Raw genomic sequence first — 14,207 nt, forward strand, 5'->3', positions numbered from 1 at the left:
CCAGAATAGCCAAATTCATAAAGACAGAAAGTGGATTTGTAATTGCCAGGGACTGGAAGGAGGGTGAGAAATAAGAGAATGACTGCTAATGGGTTTGGGGTGGCAAAAATATTCTGGAACTACTGGCAATTGTTGTACAACTCTGAATATACTAAAACCTACTAAATTGTACACTATAAATAGGTGAATTTTATAGTCCTATCAAATTACATCTCAATTATAAAAAAATTTTTTTTTTCTGACCACACAACGTAGCTTAGTTCCTCATCCAGGGATTGAACCCAGGCCCTCAGCAGTGAGAGCACGGAGTCTTAACTACTGGACTGCCACGGAATTCCCGAATATAAAATGGTTTTTAAAAAATCACTTTAAACTTAAAAATATATTGGGTGATGTAATCTAAATATTTTAATGATTAAAATTTGAGTATATTTTATTATAATATACTGTTGGGAAATTGGATGTACTCTTCTTAAATTCTCAGGTACTTTCTAACATATATCTTGTAAATTATCTTTCTATATAAATGTTATTGTGGGTTTTTTGAAGTGATCATTTTATGTTGTTTATTTTTTTATTTTTGGTTGTGTTGGGTCATCGTTGCTACACGCAGGCTTTCTCTAGTTGCGGCGAGCGGGGGCTGCTCTTTGTTGCAGAGCACAGGCTCTAGGCGCGTGGGCTTCAGTAGTTGTGGCACGTGGGCTCAGTAGTTGTGACTCGTGGGCTCTAGAGCTCAGGCTTAGTAGTTGTGGTGCCCGGGCTTAGTTGCTCACCGGCATGTGGGATCTTCCTAGACCAGGGATAGAACCCGTGTCTCCTGCATTGGCAGGCGGATTCTTAACCACTGTGCCACCAGGGAAGTCCCATGTTAAGTTTGATTATTGTTTTTTGGCCCCAATATTGATTTTATTAGAATTCTATTAATAAGTTGGCTCTGGGTTGTGGAGGGATCTTGTCCGTTTGTTAACAGCTTAGAGAATGCGTTTCAGTCCTTGATTGCAAGATTTTATTTAATAGAAAGGGATGTTGTTAAATTGTATAATGCTAGGTTGATAATGATTTAACACGTAGGGCAAACTAAAGTGAAGTGATCCTTAGCATACCTGAACAGGTGAGTGACAATTACTGCAGATTTGTGTATCAGTTAACCTTTTTATTATGGTAGGTCCCAACTGCCAAATGTTAAAATATTTAGATTGCGAGGAAAAGAAGTAAAGTAAGGTAATTCTTCATTTTTAAAATTAAAATTCTTGGTGCTAAAGTAATAAAGGAAATTAAATGAGTTTTATGTTTTTTCAAGTTATTGTACCTCTGAGGCTTGATCTTGGGTAAATATGCAGCTTCCCAGAAAATTTAACTGCAATATGTATTAATTAGTTATTGCTGAATGAGAAACTGCCGTACAGCTCAGTGGTTTAAAACAGCAGTTATTTTTGCTTATGTATCTGTAGAGCTGCTGTGGGTTAGGTGACTTAGGCTTAGCTGTGGATGTGTGGGTGGGCTTTAATTCTCCCTGTGGGTTGGGCTTGGCACCTCATTTGGGGTTTGGCCCAGTCTTACTGTTTGTGTTTCTTCTGGGGCCTAGGCTGAAGGGGCAGCATCTACCTGCTGAAACTCTTCTCGTGGTGATGACAGAGGTAACAAGAGGGCAAGACCAACTGCACAAAGATATTTCAAACCTCTGTTTGCATACTTTCTGCTAACACCCCATTGGCCAAATCATCAGATGCAAGGCTATGGGGGCAGGAGAGTATGCTCTGTCCAACATGAGGCCAAAGTAAGACATATGGTCAAGCTAAGCATCTGATGGGAAGGAAAATAATATACTCCTTATATGGAAGTGGGGTTTCGGATAGAAGTTAGCGGTTATTTTTAAGAAAAACCAAATCTATTATACAGTATAAAAAATGAGATGGGGCTTCCCTGGTGGCGCAGTGGTTGAGAGTCCACCTGATGATGCAGGGGACACGGGTTCGTGCCCTGGTCTGGGAAGATCCCACATACCGCGGAGCGGCTGGGCCTATGCACCATGGCCGCTGAGCCTGCGCGTCCGGAGCCTGTGCTCTGCAACGGGAGAGGCCACAACAGTGAGAGGCCTGTGTACCACAAAAAAAAAAAAAAAAAAAAAAGATGGTGACCATATTGAGTTGCATGATTTTTGTATGTCAAGTGAAAAATCGTCACTAGGCCATTGTTTAGTTAGTCTAGTTTAGTCTAAGTTGTTTTTTTGTTTTTTTCTTTGCATCTTTATTGGAGTATGATTGCTGTACAATGGTGTGTTAGTTTCTGCTTTATAACAAAGTGAATCAGTTATACATATACATATGTTGCCATATCTCTCCCCTCTTGAGTCTCTCTCCCTCCCACCCCTCCAGGCGGTCACAAAGCACCAAGCTGATCTCCCTGTGCTATGCGGCTGCTTCCTATTAGCTATCTACCTTACGTTTGGTAGTGTATATATGTCCATGCCTCTCTCTCGCTTTGTCACAGCTTACCCTTCCCCCTCCCCATATCCTCAAGTCCATTCTCTAGTAGATCTGTGTCTTTTTTCCTGTCTTACCCCTAAGTTCTTCATGACATTTTTTTTTTCTTAAATTCCGTATATATGTGTTAGCATACGGTATTTGTCTTTCTCTTTCTGACTTACTTTACTCTGTGTGACAGACTCTAGGTCTATCTACCTCATTACAAACAGCTCAATTTCGTTTCTTTTTATGGCTGAGTAATATTCCATTGTATATATGTGCCACATCTTCTTTATCCATTCATTTGATGATGGACACTTAGGTTGTTTCCATCTCTGGGTTATTGTAAATAGAGCTGCAATGAACATTTTGGTACATGACTCTTTTTGAATTATGATTTTCTCAGGGTATATGCCCAGTAGTGGGATTGCTGGGTCATATGGTAGTTCTATTTGTAGTTTTTTAAGGAACCTCCATACTGTTCTCCATAGTGGCTGTACCAATTCACATTCCCACCAGCAGTGCAAGAGTGTTCCCTTTTCTCCACACCCTCCCCAGCATTTATTGTTTCTAGATTTTTTGATGATGGCCATTCTGACTGGTGTGAGATGATATCTCATTGTAGTTTTGATTTGCATTTCTCTAATGATTAATGAAGTTGAGCATTCTTTCATGTGTTTGTTGGCAGTCTGTATATCTTCTTTGGAGAAATGTCTATTTAGGTCTTTTGCCCATTTTTGGATTGGGTTGTTTGTTATTGAGCTGCATGACCTGCTTATAAATTTTGGAGATTAATCCTTTGTCAGTTGCTTCATTTGCAAATATTTTCTCCCATTCTGAGGGTTGTCTTTTGGTCTTGTTTATGGTTTCCTTTGCTGTGCAAAAGCTTTGAAGTTTCATTAGGTCCCCTTTGTTTATTTTTGTTTTTATTTCCATTTCTCTAGGAGGTGGGTCAAAAAGGATCTTGTTGTGATTTATGTCATAGAGTGTTCTGCCTATGTTTTCCTCTAAAAGTTTGATAGTTTCTGGCCTTACATTTAGGTCTTTAATCCATTTTGAGCTTATTTTTGTGTACGGTGTTAGGGAGTGATCTAATCTCATACTTCTATATGTACCTGTCCAGTTTTCTCAGCACCACTTATTGAAGGGGCTGTCCTTTCTCCACTGTACATTCCTGCCTCCTTTATCAAAGATAAGGTGACCATATGTGCGTGGGTTTATCTCTGGGCTTTCTATCCTGTTCCATTGATCTGTCTTTCTGTTTTTGTGCCAGTACCATACTGTCTTGATTACTGTAGCTTTGTAGTATAGTCTGAAGTCAGGGAGCCTTATTCCTCCAGCTCCGTTTTTTGTTCTCAAGATTGCTCTGGCTATTTGGGGTCTTTTGTGTTTCCATACAAATTGTGAAATTTTTTGTTCTAGTTCTGTGAAAAATGCCAGTGGTAATTTGATAGGGATTGCATTGAATCTGTAGATTGCTTTGGTAGTATAGTCATTTTCACAATGTTGATTCTTCCAATCCAAGAACATGGTATATCTCTCCATCTATTTGTATCATCTTTAATTTCTTTCATCAGTGTCTTATACTTTTCTGCATACAGGTCTTTTGTCTCCTTAGGTAGGTTTATTCCTAGATATTTTACTCTTTTTGTTGCAATGGTAAATGGGAGTGTTTTCTTGATTTCACTTTCAGATTTTTCAACATTAGTGTATAGGAATGCCAGAGATTTCTGTGCACTAATTTTGTATCCTTCTACTTTACCACATTCATTGATTAGCTCTAGTAGTTTTCTGGTGGCATATTTAGGATTCTCTATGTATAGTATCATGTCATCTGCAAACAGTGACAGCTTTACTTCTTCTTTTCCGATTTGGATTCCTTTTATTTCCTTTTCTTCTCTTATTGCTGTGGCTAAAACTTCCAAAACTATGTTGAATAAGAGTGGTGAAAGTGGGCAGCCTTGTCTTGTTCCTGATTTTAGTGGAAATGATGTCAGTTTTTCACCATTGAGGATGATGTTGGCTGTGGGTTTGTTATATATGGCCTTTATTATGTTGAGGAAAGTTCCCTCTATGCCTACTTTCTGCAGGGTTTTTATCATAAATGGGTGTTGAATTTTGTCGAAAGCTTTCTCTGCGTCTATTGAGATGATCATGTGGTTTTTCTCCCTCAATTTGTTAATATGGTGTATCACATTGATTGATTTGCGTATATTGAAGAATCCTTGCGTTACTGGAATAAACCCCACTTGATCATGGTGTATGATCCTTTTAATGTGCTGTTGGATTCTGTTTGCTAGTATTTTGTTGAGGATTTTTGTGTCTATGTTCATCAGTGATATTGGCCTGTAGTATTCTTTCTTTGTGACATCCTTATCTGGTTTTTTTATCAAGGTGATGGTGGCCTTGTAGAATGAGTTTGGGAGTGTTCCTCCCTCTGCTATATTCTGGAAGAGTTTGAGAAGGATAGGTGTTAGCTGTTCTCTAAATGTTTGATAGAACTTGCCTATGAAGCCATCTGGTCCTGGGCTTTTGTTTGTTGGAAGATTTTTTAATCACAGTTTCAATTTCAGTGCTTGTGATTGGTCTGTTCATATTTTCTATTTCTTCCTGATTCAGTCTTGGCAGGTTGTGCATTTCTAAGAATTTGTCCATTTCTTCCAGGTTGTCCATTTTATTGGTATAGAGTTGCTTGTAGTAATCTCTCATGATCTTTTGTATTTCTGCAGTGTCAGTTGTTACTTTTCCTTTTTCATTTCTAATTCTATTGATTTGAGTCTTCTCCCTCTTTTTCTTGGTGAGTCTGGCTAATGGTTTATCAATTTTGTTTATCTTCTCAAAGAACCAGCTTTTAGTTTTATTGATCTTTGCTATCGTTTCCTTCATTTCTTTTTCATTTATTTCTGATCTGATTTTTATGAATTCTTTCCTTCTGCTAACCTTGGGGTTTTTTTGTTCTTCTTTCTCTAATTGCTTTAAGTGCAAGGTTAGGTTGTTTATTCGAGATGTTTCCTGTTTCTTAAGGTAGGATTGTATTGCTATAAACTTCCCTCTTAGAACTGCTTTTGCTGCATCCCATAGGTTTTGGGTCATCGTGTCTCCATTGTCATTTGTTTCTAGGTATTTTTTGATTTCCTGTTTGATTTCTTCAGTGATCCCTTCGTTATTAAGTAGTGTATTGTTTAGCCTCCATGTGTTTGTATTTTTTACAGATCTTTTCCTGTAATTGATATCTAGTCTCATAGCGTTGTGGTCGGAAAAGATACTTGATACAATTCCAATTTTCTTAAATTTACCAAGCCTTGATTTGTGACCGAAGATATGATCTATCCTGGAGAATGTTCCATGAGCACTTGAGAAAAATGTGTATTCTGTTGTTTTTGGATGGAATGTCCTATAAATATCAGTTAAGTCCATTTTGTTTAATGTTTCATTTAAAGCTTGTTTCCTTATTGATTTTCATTTTGGATGATCTGTCCATTGGTGAAAGTGGGGTGTTAAAGTCCCCTACTATGACTGTCGATTTCCCCTTTTATGGCTGTTAGTATTTGCCTTATGTATTGAGGTGCTCCTATGTTGGGTGCATAAATATTTACAATTGTTATTGTTCCAATTGTTACAATTCTTGGATCGATCCCTTGATCATTCTGTAGTGTCCTTCTTTGTCTCTTGTAATAGTCTTTATTTTAAAGTCTATTTTGTCTGATATGAGAATTGCTACTCCAGCTTTCTTTTGGTTTCCGTTTGCATGGAATATCTTTTTCCATCCCCTTACTTTCAGTCTGTATGTGTCTCTAGGTCTGAAGTGGGTCTCTTGTAGACAGTATATATATATATGGGTCTTGTTTTTGTATCCATTCTGCCAATCTGTGTCTTTTGGTGGGAGCATTTAGTCCATTTACATTTAAGGTAATTATCGATATGTATGTTCCTATTCCCATTTTCTTAATTGTTTTGGGTTCGTGATTGTAGGTCTTTTCCTTCTCTTGTGTTTCTTGCCTAGAGAAGTTCCTTCAGCATTTGTTGTAAAGCTGGTTTGGTGGTGCTGAACTCTCTCAGCTTTTGCTTGTCTGTAAAGGTTTTAATTTCTCTGTTGAATCTGAATGAGATCCTTGCTGGGTAGAGTAATCTTGGTTGCAGATTTTTCTCTTTCATCACTTTAAATATGTCCTGCCAGTCCCTTCTGGCTTGCAGAGTTTCTGCTGAAAGATCAGCTGTTAACCTTATGGGGATTCCCTTGTGTGTTATTTGTTGTTTTACCCTTGCTGCTTTTTTTTTTGTGTGTGTGTGGTATGCGGGCCTCTCACTGTTGTGGCCTCTCCCGTTGCGGAGCACAGGCTCCGGACGCACAGGCTCAGTGGCCATGGCTCACGGGCCCAGCCGCTCCATGGCATGCAGGATCTTCCCAGACCAGGGCATGAACCCATGTCCCCTGCATCGGCAGGCGGACTCTCAACCACTGCGCCACCAGGGAAGCCCCCCTTGCTGCTTTTAATATGTTTTCTTTGTGTTTAATTTTTGACAGTTTGATTAATATGTGTCTTGGTGTGATTCTCCTTGGATTTATCCTGTATGGGACTCTCTGTGCTTCCTGGACTTGATTAACTATTTCCTTTTCCATATTAGGGAAGTTTTCAACTATAATCTCTTCAAATATTTTCTCAGTCCCTTTCTTTTTCTCTTCTTCTTCTGGAACCCTTATAATTCGAATGTTGGTGCATTTAATGATTTAATGTTGTCCCAGAGGTCTCTGAGACTGTCCTCAGTTCTTTTCATTCTTTTTTCTTTATTCTGCTGTGCAGTAGTTATTTCCACTATTTTGTCTTCCAGGTCACTTATCCGTTCTTCTGCCTCAGTTATTCTGCTATTGATCCCATCTAGAGTATTTTTCATTTCATTTATTGTGTTGTTCATCGTTGTTTGTTTCATCTTTAGTTCTTCTAGGTCCTTGTTAAATGTTTCTTGCATTTTGTCCATTCTATTTCCACGATTTTGGATCATCTTTACTATCATTATTCTGAATTCTTTTTCAGGTAGACTACCTATTTCCTCCTTATTTGTTAGGTCTGGTGGGTTTTTATCTTGCTTCTTCATCTGCTGTGTGGTTTTCTGTCTTCTCATTTTGCTTATCTTACTGTGTTTGGAGTCTTCTTTTTGCAGGCTGCAGGTTCGTAGTTCCCATTGTTTTTGGTGTCTGTCCCCAGTGGCTGAGGTTGGTTCAGTGGGTTGTGTTGGCTTCCTGTTGGAGGGGACTAGTGCCTGTGTTCTGGTGGATGAGGCTGGATCTTGTCTTTCTGGTGGGCAGGTCCACGTCTGGTGGTGTGTTTTGGGGTGTCTGTGGACTTATTATGATTTTAGGCAGCCTCTCAGCTAATGGGTGGGTTTGTGTTCCTGTCTTGCTAGTTGTTTGGCATAGGGTGTCCAGCACTGTAGTTTGCTGGTCGTTGAGTGAAGCTGAGTGCTGGTGTCGAGATGGAGATCTCTGGGGATTTTCGCCGTTTGATATTATGTGGAGCTGGGAGGTCTCTTGTGGACCAGTGTCCTGAAGTTGGCTCTCCAACCTCAGAGGCACAGCACTGACCCCTGGCTGCAGCACCAAGAGCCTTTCATCCACACGGCTGAGAATAAAAGGGAGAAAAAGTAGAAAGAAATAATTAGAAGAAAGAAAGAAGGAAAAGGAAGGAAGGAAGATGGAAAGAAGGAACGAGAGAGGGAGGGAGGAAGGAGGGAAGGAAGCAAAAAAAGAAAGAAAGATTAAAGTGAAAAAAAATTAAGTAAGAAAATATAAAAAAGTTATTAAAATATAAATTATTAAGAAAAAAATTTTAAAAAACGGATGGATAGAATCCTAGGACAAATGGTGGAAGCAAAGCTATACAGAGAAAATCTTACACAGAAGCATACATACTCACAAAAAGAGGAAAATGGGAAAAAAGCATAAATCTTGCTCTCAAAGTCCACCTCCTCAATTTGGGATGATTCATTGTCTAAAGGAGGGAGGGAGGGAGGGAGGGAGGGAAGGAAGGAAAGGAAGGAAGGAAGGAAGGAAGAAGATAAAGTAAAATAAAGTTATTAAAATAAAAATTATTAAGAAAAAAAATTTTTTTAAAACAAATAAATACGGATGGATAGAACCCTAGGACAAATGGTGGAAGCAAAGCTATACAGACAAAATCTCAGACAGAAGCATACACATACACAGAAAAAGAGGAAAAGGGGAAAAAATCATAAATCTTGCTCTCAAAGTCCACCTCCTCAATTTGGGATGATTCGTGTCTATTCATGTATTCCACAGATGCAGAGTACATCAAGTTGATTGTGGAGCTTTAATCCGCTGCTTCTGAGGCTGCTGGGAGAGATTTCCCTTTCTTTTCTTTGTTCTCACAGCTCCCAGGGGCTCAGTTTTGGATTTGGCCACGCCTCTGCGTGTAGGAGGGCGTCTATTCTTCGCTCAGACAGGACCGGGTAAAAGGAGCAGCTGCTTTGGGGACTCTGGCTCACTCAGGCCGGGGGGAGGGAGGGGCATGGAGTGCTGGGCAAGCCTGCGGCGGCAGACGCCGGCATGATGTTGCACCAGCGTGAGGCGCGCCGTGCATTCTCCCGGGGAAGTTGTCCCTGGATCCCGGGACCCTGGCAGTGGCGGGCTGCACAGGCTCCCTGGAAGCGGGGTGTAGATAGTGACCTGTGCTCGCACACAGGCTTCTTGGTGGCGACAGCAGCAGCCTTAGCGTCTCATGCCCGTCTCTGGGGTCCGCGCTTGTAGCCGCGGCTCGCGCCCGTCTCTGGAGCTCCTTTAAGCAGCGCTCTTAATCCCCTCTCCTCACTCACCAGGAAACAAAGAGGGAAGAAAAAGTCTCTTGCCTCTTCGGCAGGTCCAGACTTTTCCCCGGACTCCCTCCCGGCTAGCCACTAGCCGTGGTGCACTAACCCCCTGCAGGCTGTGTTCACGCCGCCAGCCCCAGTCCTCTCCCTGCGCTCCGACCGAAGCCTGAGCCTCAGCTCCCAGCCCTGCCCGCCTCGGCGGGTGAGCAGACAAGCCTCTCGGGCTGGTAAGTAAGTGCTGGTCGGCACCGATCCTCTGTGCAGGAATTTCTCCGCCTTGCCCTCTGCATCCCTATTGATGTGCTCTCCTCCGCGGCTCCGAAGCTTTCCCCCTCTGCCACCTGCAGTCTCCGCCCACGAAGGGGCTTCCTAGTGTGTGGAAACCTTTCCTCCTTCGCAGCTCCCTCCCACTGGTGCAGGTCCCGTCCCTATTCTTTTGTCTGTTTTTTCTTTTGCCCTATGCAGGTACGTGGGGAGTTTATTGCCTTTTGGGAGGTCTGAGGTCTTCTGTCAGTGTTCAGTAGGTGTTCTGTAGGAGTTGTTCCACGTGTAGATGTATTTCTGGTGTATCTGTGGGGAGGAAGGTGATCTCCACGTCTTACTCTTCCGCCATCTTCCTCTCATCCCTAAGTTGTTTTAATACTTAATAGACAGTTAATAGACAATACCGTTTTTGTATTCTCATGTTTTTTTATAGATTGTTTTACTTTAGCTATAGAATTATTATTATTTTTTTTAAGATTAACAACCAGAAAACACACAGTAAATTATTAGAAGCATCATTCATTAGAAGCATCGTCCATCAACCTGAAGAAAAAAGTTATGTGATTTTCATTTCAGGAAGGTAAGTGGCCTATACTATTACAGTTCAGTGCCTTCAAAGATAGTTGGTCAGTATGCCAAATATACTTAATATATTGAGAGAAATGTAACTTTTTTTGACAAGATTATATGTTTACATAATAAAATGGGGCAGTTAGTGAAAAGTTTCTTTTTGTCACACATCTCACACTTGGTCCTGTAGTTCTCTTTCCCAGAAGTCTTCACTATTACTAGTTTCTTGTGTATCCTTCCATACCTTTTGTGTGCCTAAACAAGCATATGTTTCTATATCTTTCCTTCCTCCCACTGTCTCCGTTTTTCTTTTTACACAAAGGGAAGTACACCCTGTTATGCACCTTGCATTATTTGGCTTAACAGTGTTTCTCGGTTCTAGGTCCATATCAGTTACTTACAGTTCTATTTTTTAGACAGATTTATTAAAGCATAATTTATGTATAATAAAGTGCACCCTTTTAAAGTGTACAATTTGGTGGATTTTGACAGATTTACACACTCTTGGAACCACCATCATAATCAAGATAGAGATCATTTCCATTACCTCCAAAAGTCTATCTCTCCCTCCACTCTTGACCCCAGGCAGTGACTCATCTGCTTTCTGTTACTGTAGATAAGTTTGCCTTTTCTAGAATTTCCAAAAAGTAGAATCATAGTTTGTATAGTCTTTGTGTCTATCTAGCCTTTTTCGTTCAGCATCATGATTGTGAAGTTCGTTCATGTGGTTCCAGTAGTTTGTTGCCTTTGATTGCAGAGTGTTCTGTTATATTGACATACCACATTTTTGTTTATCCATTCACCCGACTTTTGGGTTGTTTTCAGATTTTGGTTATTGTACATAAAGCTGCTTTTAAGATTTTTGGACAAGTTTTTATGTGGAATGAACAGTATTCCTTCCTAAAAAAATCTTTGTTTACCTCAGAATCTCAAAGATTTTTGCCTTTTTTTTTCTTTTAGAGTTTTTTATAGTTTTACATTATGTCTGTGATCAGTCTCAACTTAGTTTTGTGTGTTGTTTTTTTTTTTTTTCTACTTGGATATCCAGTAGTTCCAACACTGTTTTTTTCAGACGTTTCTTTCAACTGACCATAAATGTATGGGTCTGTTTCTGGATTTTCTTCCATTGATCTCTGTGTCCCTTTGTCTTGATTACTGTAGCTTTTTAGTAAGTCTTGAAATCAGATAGTGTATTTCGAGTTTTTTTTAAAAGGGCTTTGACTATTGTATGTGGATTTTTTTTTTGCTTTTTCACATAAGTTTTAAAATCAGCTTGTCAGTTTCTGTATAAAAAGCCTGTGGGAATTTTGCCTGGAATTGAGTTGAATCTCATCTCTGCTTTGACTTGATTGCATGATATAGTATGAGTGTATCATTAATTATAAAGCAGTTTATAATGATGGATGTTGTGGATTTTCAGTCTGTTGATCCAGTGTTCCAGTGAATTTTGTATTTACTTGTGTCTGTGCACTTGTGCAAGTATATCTGTAATATAAAGTCTTGAAAATGAAATTGTTTGATATTTAGCATTTATAATATAATATTGATTGATATTGACAAATTGTCCTGCATAGACATTGAATCACCTGCAGTAATATGAGAGTAACCTGTCACAAATCCTTGCTAAGACGGTGTTGTTAAACTTCTTGAACTTTTGCCAGTCTGATAGGTAAAAAATAGTATTTTGATTTGGTTCTAATTTGTTATTCTGTTATTATTTCACCAGCCATCTGTGGTTTACTTCCGGTGAATATATTATGGTGATAAGCTTATGCTGTTTCTTGCCAGTATTTTTCCCCCAGTTTTATCCCTCAAACTTGACTTCTGAATTTTGTGACAAGGCTTGAAAGCCTTTCCCACTCAAGACAAATACTAAAATTCTCCCAAGTTTTAATCTGTTTTTTATGGGGGGGGTTGTTTTATTTTTATTATTATTTTTGGTCGCACCATGCAGTTCCCCAACTGGGGATTGAACCCGCGCCCTCGTCAGTGAAAGCGCAGAGTCCTAATCACTGGACCACCAGGGAATTCCCATGACAAACTTTTCAAAATCTTTTTTTATCCATTGTGCTAGATGCTTTGACCCTTTTAATTTGGACACTCATGTCTTTTAATTATAGGAAAATTTCTTGAATTCTCGGTTTTTTTCAGTGCTTTTTCTCTATTTTCTAAAACCAGAATTACTGGACTGTTCTGCATGGCTGGTCCTTTTTCTTCTCTTTTGTCTCCTATTTGCCACCTTGCTGTTTTTGTTCTGCTTTATAGGAGATCTCCTTACCTTTATATTCTATTGCTTCTATTGACTTTTTAATTTCTTTAATATTAGTTTTAATTTTCAAGAGTTCCTTTTTGTACTGTGAATGTTCTTATGTATTTGTTTCATGAATGAATTAACTTATTTTTAGTTTTTGTCTGTGCATTGTTTTTTTCTTCCAAGTTACTTCCTCCCTTTTTTTTTTTAAGGGTCTCCTCTTGTATGTGGTGATTTCTGGTTTTGCTCGTGGTTACAAGTGAGACACTAAAAACTAATTGGAAACTGTTTGGATGGTGGGTAGTCTCCTGCTGGTAGGGTGTGAGTGAGTGAGTGTGTGTATGTCTGTGATTAATGACTGTGGGCCCTATCAGTATTTTTTAGGTCTTTTCTCTAGTTTTGTCAAATTCATTAGAAAATTATCTTTTAGTCTCCTTCCTAGAAGGCATAGGCTAGGCTGCTGTCCTCTGGAAGTCTCTGAGTAGGCAAAGAGGGTTTGGGGTGGAAGGACTGGGTTTCAGTAATCAGTATGTGTACTGCTACTTACTCCCTCTGTTGTCAGTATGGTACTTCCTCCCTCAGCTGTGACTGTTGAGCCCACAGACCAAAGACCTTTTGTTTTACTCCTTCCAAAAATTTATACCAGTCTTTAGGGAGTGATGCAGGGGTAGTCTTCTGGGTGGTAGTGATTGGAAAGGCTGTGTGGCAGTCTTTCCCCTTTTGTGAGTCCCATTTTCCTCCCCATATCCCATCTCCTGGTACTGCCAATTTCTGCTTCTTGAGGGATTCTGTGGTTTACGTAGAGCTGCTTCTCACTTGGCTTTCCTCTGTTTCTAGTTTAAGATCAGGTTTTTTTTGAGTCTGGAGGTTAGTTATTTGTCCTTCTTTGTAGCTTCTGTACGTTTAATTTTTATCATCTACACTTTTGTTCTTCATCCTTTGAGTTTATGGTTTTGTCTTGCTTCGTTTTAATCTGTTGCTTTTTTTTTTTAGTGGGTATTACGTGAGAGTAGAGGTAAATGTGTGTGTTTAAATCTGCCTTTTTTACTGTGTGTCACTGTTTTTCTATGAATATAGTTATTTATGTGTACTGTTTTTCCTCAAAATAGGATTTTACTAGCTTAATATGTCTATATTATGAATTGTTTTTTGTATTTTAAAACTTTTTTAAAAACATAAAATGGATTTCATCAATGAAATAGAAACGTTATATTTCATTGGATGCATGTACCATAGTTTACTTCAGGTTAGAAATACTAAAATTAAGTGCTATGTGTAAACTGAACTCTGAAGCCTAATGGTAGGATAGGATAAAATTATGGAGTATAGATTAACATGTTGGTTAATAGATTTGATGAGATGTAAATGAATGATTACATCTTTGTACCTTTTAAACATTTTAAAATATTTTACTTTTAGGTGCTGTGTAATGTGTTGAAAGGAAATTATAAGGAATGATTTTGTCAAATTTTTATGAGTTATGGTGGCTGAAAGATCAATTCTTTCTTGTGGGAAAGGAAATGTAAGTAACCTCAAGGAATAGATTGATTTTCAACTATTCTATGCTTACATGAGACAGGTTTTCCATTATTTATAAGACTGTGCTTGGGATACTTTTTTCTGTTAGCCTTAAGTATACAGACTAAATAATTCAAAAAGAGAAGTTAGAGTTTATGTAAGTCATGGTTATTTCTGTATAGTATCAGCATTGCTAAATTTCTTGAATTGTACAAAATTTAATTTTTATTTTTTTATTTTTCCAGAAATGGCAGCACAAAAGGAAATCTATATTAATAGACTGTTTTATTAAATGGAAGTGGTTATATAAGAACTTT

This window comes from Phocoena phocoena, chromosome 13 (genome assembly GCF_963924675.1).
Source record: "Phocoena phocoena chromosome 13, mPhoPho1.1, whole genome shotgun sequence".
NCBI lineage: Eukaryota > Metazoa > Chordata > Mammalia > Artiodactyla > Phocoenidae > Phocoena > Phocoena phocoena.